Source organism: Lingula anatina, chromosome 2, assembly GCF_051362555.1.
Source record: "Lingula anatina isolate TDL-2025a chromosome 2, LinAna3.0, whole genome shotgun sequence".
Classification (NCBI taxonomy): Eukaryota; Metazoa; Brachiopoda; class Lingulata; order Lingulida; family Lingulidae; genus Lingula; species Lingula anatina.
This window is the reverse complement of record NC_141768.1, coordinates 29,020,241-29,028,813: the sequence shown is the minus strand read 5'-3', so window position 1 is coordinate 29,028,813 and position 8,573 is coordinate 29,020,241.

Sequence of the window (8,573 nt, the reverse complement as noted above, 5' to 3'; positions counted from 1 at the left end):
TCTGTCCCTCACCAAAATACTGAACACATTATAACTTTTCCAGCAAATGAAATTATGCCTTAATATTTGGCCCACGTTAAATATAGGCAAGTACTCTATAATTGAAAGATTAAAGCTATAGCAATAAATTAATACTAAATAGATGGAAGAAAATTTTTTCTTCACCAGTGTAACATTAATGATCAGACAAGGGAAAAACTTAACAGATACCAAAGGTCTGAAAGACCTACACTATAAGAAATCTACAACTCCGCCCAATTCTGTGATGGTCCGAAAGTATTTTATTTCTGTTACTCTATGTTTACAAGTGATTTATTATTATGTATTGTATTTTCACATAAGATTTGCCAGACCAGAGGACCTGTGATATAAAAAATTTGCAGGTCCTTTGGCATTTTAAGAGCGCGTCCATGAGAAAGCCAAACAGATCGGTCAGAAGGCAGCAAGGTGGGGGTCAGCAGATTTTAATAATTTTTGGTGTGGTAAACCATCAACATGAAACATATTGTGAGCCACTGGCTTTCTTATTTTGGATCATTAGTTTTAGAGATATGGGGGAAGGTCTTTTATCCGCAATTTTGCCAAAATATAGCATTTTTTAGCTCTTGAAAAGTTATAATTTTAAATATTATTTTAAAAAATCATGTACATCATAAGGAATTATTTAGGTGTGCCATATGATGGGTTAAGGAAAGACCTTTAATACCCAGTACAGATTTTTCAAAAGGACACTGTCATGACCACACAAGGTTGATTCTAATAAGGCATGTTTTCCGTATGCTTGACCCCCTCCCCTTCTTTAAATGCACACATCTTCTTTTTTGCAGGTTGTATCCATATAATTTTGGTGTGTGCTAATAGAAAAGGGTTGCAAAATAAATTTTGTGAAATAAAATCTGTGTTAAACCTTGTTAAATTAGAACTATAACAATTTTAAAAAGGGCCTAAAAACGAATATTTTTATACTACCGAAATGCTAATCTGTTTCTTCAACTAAATTAATAAGTCAAAACCATGTATAGGTTTGTGAAAAGCCCTTAAAACAATCATGTTTGCCCTGCAGACAAACTTATGAAGCAAAAATACATTTTTTAAATTTGTTTATGTTGTAGAAACTAAATGTAAAATAACAATGCTAACTCTGTGACCTCTTTTCGGGGTCATGCCGATACTCCCCCGCACCGATACTCCCCCTTAGTAAATTTTTGCATTATGCACATCGATACGACCCCACACCGATAGATCCCCGCATCGATAAACCCCCTGTAAAATTGCCGTTATACGCGCACCGTTACTCCCCCGCACCGTTACTCCCCCGCATCATTACTCCCCCTATGCAATTTTGACGAAACTGAGGATGGAGTAACAGAGTCAACCCTCCATTTAATTATACAGGTTAGGGTCAGTCTAGGTAAGTGGATCAAAATCTACGACCCGTTTAAGTCCAAATTTTGCGGAGAATCTCATGTACTACGCAAGTCCTTTATGCGAAATTTCGAGTTCGCACGTATGTAAGCACGTACGGAAGATATTGAACATTTCCAATAGATTCTACGAATAATCTGCGGACAGCGAGGCCGCAAGCGTAATTTGCTCCCTTTCTAAGGAGTTCGCGATTGGTTTGCAAGTGAGACTTGCCTGGTCCAAGATGCACGCCGCAAGAAATGAAGGAGAAAGAGCCCTTTCCATGTTGAGTACGGCGCACGCCCTCACATCTATAACGAACAAAATCGAAAACAAGACGGGACTGCGAGTATAAAAGGCGCGCTCACGACGCATGCTCGTGTCTCGACAATTTCGTTGTGCAACAATTTTCAAAATTTTTGAATTTTGCTCAGTTCAGATTCTAATCTAATTCAGATTCAAAACACAAGGGAAAGAAGCTTAAAGAGCAGAAAAGAAGGTTGGAGGAAAAAGACGGAAAACGAAGCGCTTTAGCACTTCTTGTTTATTACTTAATAATTTTACGAATTCATCGTTGCCTGAAAAAAAGACATAGCTGCGTTATCTTAGATTAAAACTAACTTTGCCTTAAGTTAATAAAAAAAATAAATAAATAAATAAATAAATAAATAAATAAAAGGCCGTACAATATATATACAGTAACTACTGAGTACAGTAGGAGAACGAAATTAATTTTGCAAAAACATTTCTCAAAAATCACAAGGAAGAGCTGTAGACCTACGTACTGTCAAGCTGCACACAAAGTCTGAGATTGACTTCGTGTAACGTTCTTTATTTTTCCCAATATATTTTGAATAAAATTAGTCAATTCTGGGTCTCAAGAGGGTGATGCATCTTGAAAAAAAAAGCATTATAGAAAGTGTTGTAAATTACGAATGGGGTTTACAAAGCCAAGGGAATCTATGCCTTGGGGGAGTAGTGTTTTTGCGGAGTATCGGTACGCGGGAGTATCAGTGCGGGGGAGTATCGGTGCGGGGATGTAAAGAAGCGGGGGAGTATCGGTGCGAGGGAGTATCGGTGCGGGGATGTAAAGAAGCGGGGGACTATCGGTGCGGGGGAGTATCGGCGCGGGGATGTAAAGAAGTGGGGGAGTATCGGTGCGGGGGAGTATAGGTACGTAACCCTATTTTCAACATGGCGGGTACTAGGATTATCACCGGAGCAACTGTGGAGCAAAGCACATCGTCTTTACAGTGTTAAAACATAATGCTTTCTTAATTTTAAGAAGAACACACACTAGAGATGCTTAGGTACATCTCAGAAGGATTGGTGTGCACCAGAATGTCACAAGAAATGACCATAGCAGCTGGTCGTCCTTAGAATGTGCATTTTTTTTTTTTTTTTTTTTTTTTTTTGCTGAACCACTTCAGACTGTTGTCAGGCTTGGGTGCCTCAATATAGCCAGCTCATCGATTTAGCTCTGGATGTTTGTTGTAAGGTAAGTGATCATATATATATATATATATATATATATATATATATATACGTATATACTACAGTATATATATATATATATAAACAGACAAAGTCGGTTCTGTCACTATTTCAGGTACTGTCTTCTATGTAGTAATAACCTACCCTGTTGTTAGGTATGGCCGCTTTTTCTTTGTGTTGACCAGTGGTGGCATAAATATACTAGAATCAGATACACTAAAAACTCAGACCAGTTTAAATAATAAGTTTGAATATTTTTAAGTAATATAAAGAATATTAAGCAGAATTAGAAGATATTCTGGTATATTTCAATTCATAGAATTTTACTTGATTTCTATTTCATGGTAAATATGTCTGCTGAAAAGAATTAACTGTGTATCTAACTTATGAAGTATATTTTTGCATTTAATTCTAGGGCTTTGTTACATGTGTTATCATAACAAAAACAGTTAAGAGACAGCTTGTAGACAGCTTCATTAGAAATTTCTTACCCAGAATCAAAGGTATGTAACACACATTCAGTTTCAAGTTTTGGCATTTTAGGGGATGTTACTTGTGTCAGTTTTTTATATTTTAGTTTCATATGCAGATTTACAGTATGTGTGTTTACAATGAAGTTGAAGTTAACCACTTAGCTTTATGTGACTTTGTAACACACTGTGCTTCAATTTTCAAGACTTACACAGAACACTTGTACAACTAGAAGTACTTTAGTAAAATCAGGAAGACTTTGCGGTCCATTACGTATGTTGTTCATGTTGCTTTGCAAGGGGGTGTGCCAGTCAATTAAGCTGATTACAATGACTGAGCCTGAGTGTGATACTCCGCTGAGATAGATTGATCCTGCTACAATAGTTTCTATTCTGAACACAGTAAGCCTCTGTCGTTGTAAAACATTTATTGATGTTATGTTTATTTTTCAGATTTTACATCCTAGGCCTGGATGTGAACCTTGACCTGGACAATCTTACTGATAATAATAGAAGAGTCACCTGAAATTGCACAGGCAAATTCATTAGATTCAGATGTGAGCACCAACTCTGTCTTTCTATCATGAAATTCTGGTAGCTACATCATGCATATTTGATTTCATTTTCAATCATTGTTTTTACTTATGCAATATGTTTGATCAGTATATTATTTAGTCATTGTTTTTATACAGCAATTAACATAAGTTTAAAATGTTTAATACATTTTCTTTTGACAGCCTGTCCTGCCATCTTCAGGTAGACGCAGTAGTGGATATCCTGGCGAACCTTTATTGGACTTAGAGCCACCTTGGGACAATCCCCCATAACAAATGTGCATCTTAGGCTTGGCAATCTCACTCAGTTTTGTAGGAAAGGAGGATTGGCACCATTGGATTGACAAATATTGACAAATGACAGTTCAGTCACACTAAACTATAGTGGCATGTTGCTTCAAGTTACCACACTTATTCTAAGATTGCTGAATTATTATTACTGTCTAAGGAGACCCTAGATCTCTCAACCAGAAGAAACTTGGGGATCAATCAGTTATAAGATTAAAATCTCTGGAATACTACCCATTACTGTTGTGTTCAGTATATGGAAAAGATGACCGTGATATTGGAACCATGGAGATTCATAACTTGATTTCACTCCTGTGAAAAGTAACTGCTTTGTTCTTTTACTGTCCAATTGATAATATGAAAATAAAGTGCTCCTCCTGTCATTGTATGTTGCTGACTCTGTTTTAATTTTCTTTACAGAAAAAGAATATAGATATCAAGATATCACATGTAATTACAAAACCTATGAATCATTTGAAAGGAAAAAGAATGGTTGAAAAATGCAATATAAATCATTTCAAGTGGATTAATAAGTGTTGCACTTGAGAAAACTGATAAAATGAGACAGTAATTCCCTTTTACCTTTAGAAAAATCCTTTGTAATTTTTTTTTTTAATTTTTATGTACAGACACAGATGTGTCTGTACATATAGCCATCACCTGCGTCTGTCGTCGTCGCCGTGCACTTTGACCACCGATAACATGATAAGTGAAAAACCGTTTTACCTTTTGGCTTGAAACTTACAGAACTGATGAGCTTTCATAATATGCAGGTCAAGTTCGAAAATCAGCATGATATGGCCATCTATATGGAAGTTATGCTGTTTTTTCACTTTTTTCAGCATATATGCAACACCGATAACACGATAAGTGAAAAACCGTTTTACCTTTTGGCTTGAAACTTATGGAACTAATGAATATACATAATACGCAGGTCAAGTTTGAAAATCAGCTTGATTAGACCAATTTTATGGAAGTTATGCTGTTTTTTCACTTTTTTTAGCATGTATGCAATACCGATAACGCATTTCAAGGAAAATCAATTGGCCAATTGTCTTGAAATTTACAGGGGTGATCAGTCTTACTGAAATACAGATGGAGTTCGAAAATAAGCTCCATTGGTTCAGTTCTGGTGAAGTTATGCCTTTTTTGTATATAAGTGTTTTTTCCTTTGATTTAATTCTTAGGCATGTTAACAATCTCATCTGTGAACTAATTAGATATGTAAAGGTGTTCTTTTGACATTTTCTGCATCTTAACAATATTGTTAGTTGATTATATAAAAAAGATGGTAAACCTGTAATTGTATAATAAAGTGTCAAAAAATGGAAATAATAATAAACTCATATCTTTACAGTTTGTCAGATTCAATCATTCACCATGTTCAGAATCTCAGAATGGAGCAAACTGGACATTTAAAATTGTTCTATTGATATTTTTCCTATGTCAACAATTTTCTCAGTTGTTCATTTAAAAATGACAGTAAATTGATTACTTTGTTATATGAAAAAAAGGTGTTGAAAATGGAAGAAAATCAATTCAATACAGTTATCTCTTGTATACAGGTACATTTTGGCATTTTGAAAGTGTAACTCTGAACTTCCATGGCCTTGAAGACCTTTCCATGTCACATTTTCTGTATATCCATGATACTTTTATTTTATTATTAAAAATTGATGGTCATTATGTTATATTGCATAAAAGTTGAAGAAAACCCTATTTTGGAAATGGCTGCCGGAATGACCATTATGGAAAAACCATGTTACTTATGATACTCAAACTTACTGAAAAGTTTTGTAAGACTGACGTGCAGTTTGTGTTGGAAAATCAGAGTGATTGTTTTCTGTTCTGGAAGCAATGCAGCTCTATAGAGTGCTATATGGGGCTACTGTTTATGGATGGTGGTAATTGTCCCTTGGGGTAGTCACAAGCTTAATTCAGAGCTATAAAATCATTTGCCTAATTAATTTCCAAGTGCCCATTAAATAAGATTACATAAAACACACCTTGAGATTTCCCAGTAAAGTCCCATAGGTACTGTAAAGCTCTCTTAACTGTGTCACATAATTAGGAATCTGTGATAATTATGCAGGTAAATGTTGTTTAATATTGCAAATAAGTTAACAAAAGAAAAAAAATTTGAATAACAGTGCCTTATTATCCTCAAACACATTGGGGTTATTCATATCATGTTATTACAGCAAGATTAAAAGTTTGAATAGCAGCTTTAATGGGATATTTTTGTTGTGTTTTCTTTTTAATTTATTTTTCAAACACTGGCATTTTCAGCTCCCATCCACCTGAAGCTCTTCACATTCTCTGTATTTCCACATAAACAGTTGCATTGGTTTTTATGTCTTTAAACATTATGAAATATTATTTTATGCATTGTCATCATTATTCAAATATTGGGATTTTCATTATGTGAATTTGGTCCTGAAACTGTAATCTTATTGCAGGGGTGGATTGAGGCCGTCTCCTGGGTCTTTCAGATTTTAAAGTTCATATTGATGGGTATCTGTTTTTTTTTCTGTTGGAAGACCATCAAAAATGTAGGATGGATCAACAAAGATAATTTGGAATACTGTCAGAAAATATCTCTGGATCCGTTCCTGTTATTGACGATGTCACCTGTTGTGCATGATTAAAATTCAGTGTTGATTGACAGTGCTGTTGTAGGCATGATTTATTATTGCATCAAAACTAACAAAATGAACCATTTTCTGCATTTTCTCAGCATATATGCAGCACTGATAACACGATAAGTGGAAAACCATTTTACCTTTTGGCTTGAAACTTACAGAACTGATGAACATTCATAATACACAGGTCAAGTTCGAAAATTGGCTTGATTGGACTATTTTTACAAATTTAAAGTTATGCTGTTTTTTTTCCATTATTCAGCATATATGCAACACTGATAACACATTTTAAGGAAAACCAATCAGCCTTTTGTCTTGAAACTTACAGGAGTGATCAGTCTGACTAATATACAGATCAAGTTTGAAAATAAGCTTGATCAGTTAAGTTTTGATGAAGTTATTAGCCTTTTTGCATATAAGTGGCTTTTCTTCAGATTTAATTCTTAGGCATGTTAACAGTCTCAATATGGAACAAATTAGATATGTAAAAGTGTTGTTTTGACATTTTCTGCTTCTTAAAAATATTGTTAGTTGATTATATAAAAATGACAGTACACCTTTTATTGTGCATTGTGTTATAAAGTATCAAAAATGGAAGGGAACTCATATCATTGAAGTTCGTCAGATTCAATCATTCACTTAGTTAAGAATCTCAGAATGGAGCAAGTTGGACATTTAAATTTGTTCTATTGATATTTTTCCTTTGACAACATATTTTAATTGATCATATAAAAATGACAGTAAATCGATTTTTTTTTCATGTAAAAAAGGTATTGAAAATGGAAATAAACTCTTTTTAATACAGTTTCTCTTGTTTAGATTTTGGAATTTTCAAAGTGTTTCTGAACTCTATGGGCTAGACACATTTTGTGAATATCCATGAAAGTTTTATTTTATCATTAAAAAACTGATGGTTATTATGCTGTTAAGCATTATGTAATATTGCATCAAAATTGAACAAAACCCTATTTTAGGCACTGCCTCCTTAGTGACCGTGAAAGGAAAACCATGTCACTTGCTCTTTTTACACTTAAAGGAAAGAAACATAGGACTGAAATACAGCTTCAGTTGGAAAATCTGTCTCATTAGTTAATTTTCTGGAAGTTATAGAGGTTTTTTGTGAAAATTTTTATCTTTCACATACTGGAATTTTCAATGTGGGACTTAGAGCTCCCTTGGGCATGAAGCCCAGTGGTAATCACCTTTTTTTAATGTCCATGTTTTTAATAGTAGATATTTAAAAATTGGTGGTATTTATACAGTTAATCATTATGTAATGTTGCATCAAAATTGACAAAAAACCTCTTTTGTACACTGCCACCATTAACGTTATAGAAAGAAAACTGTTACTTTCTAATTTTTCAACTAGTCTTACAAGAATGATTCTTAGGATTGACATACAGCTCATATTAGAAAACCAGCTCTATTAGATTATCACTTTTATTAAATTTATGCATTTTTTGTGAAATTTTCATTTTTCTCATTTTGGCACTTTCTAAGTATAAACTTGAAATCTGATGGGCCTGAAGCCTTATGCTTTTACTTTCGTTGGTGTTACCTGTTGTGCATAATTTTAAAACATTTGATGTTGACTGTGCAGTTAAACATAATGTATTATTGTATCAGAATTGATAGTCTCCTATTTTGTGCATTATTGTTTTGTGCATTTCTTAAGGGTGTGACTTATGGGCCTGAAGACCTTTGAGAGGGTCAGTCTGTAA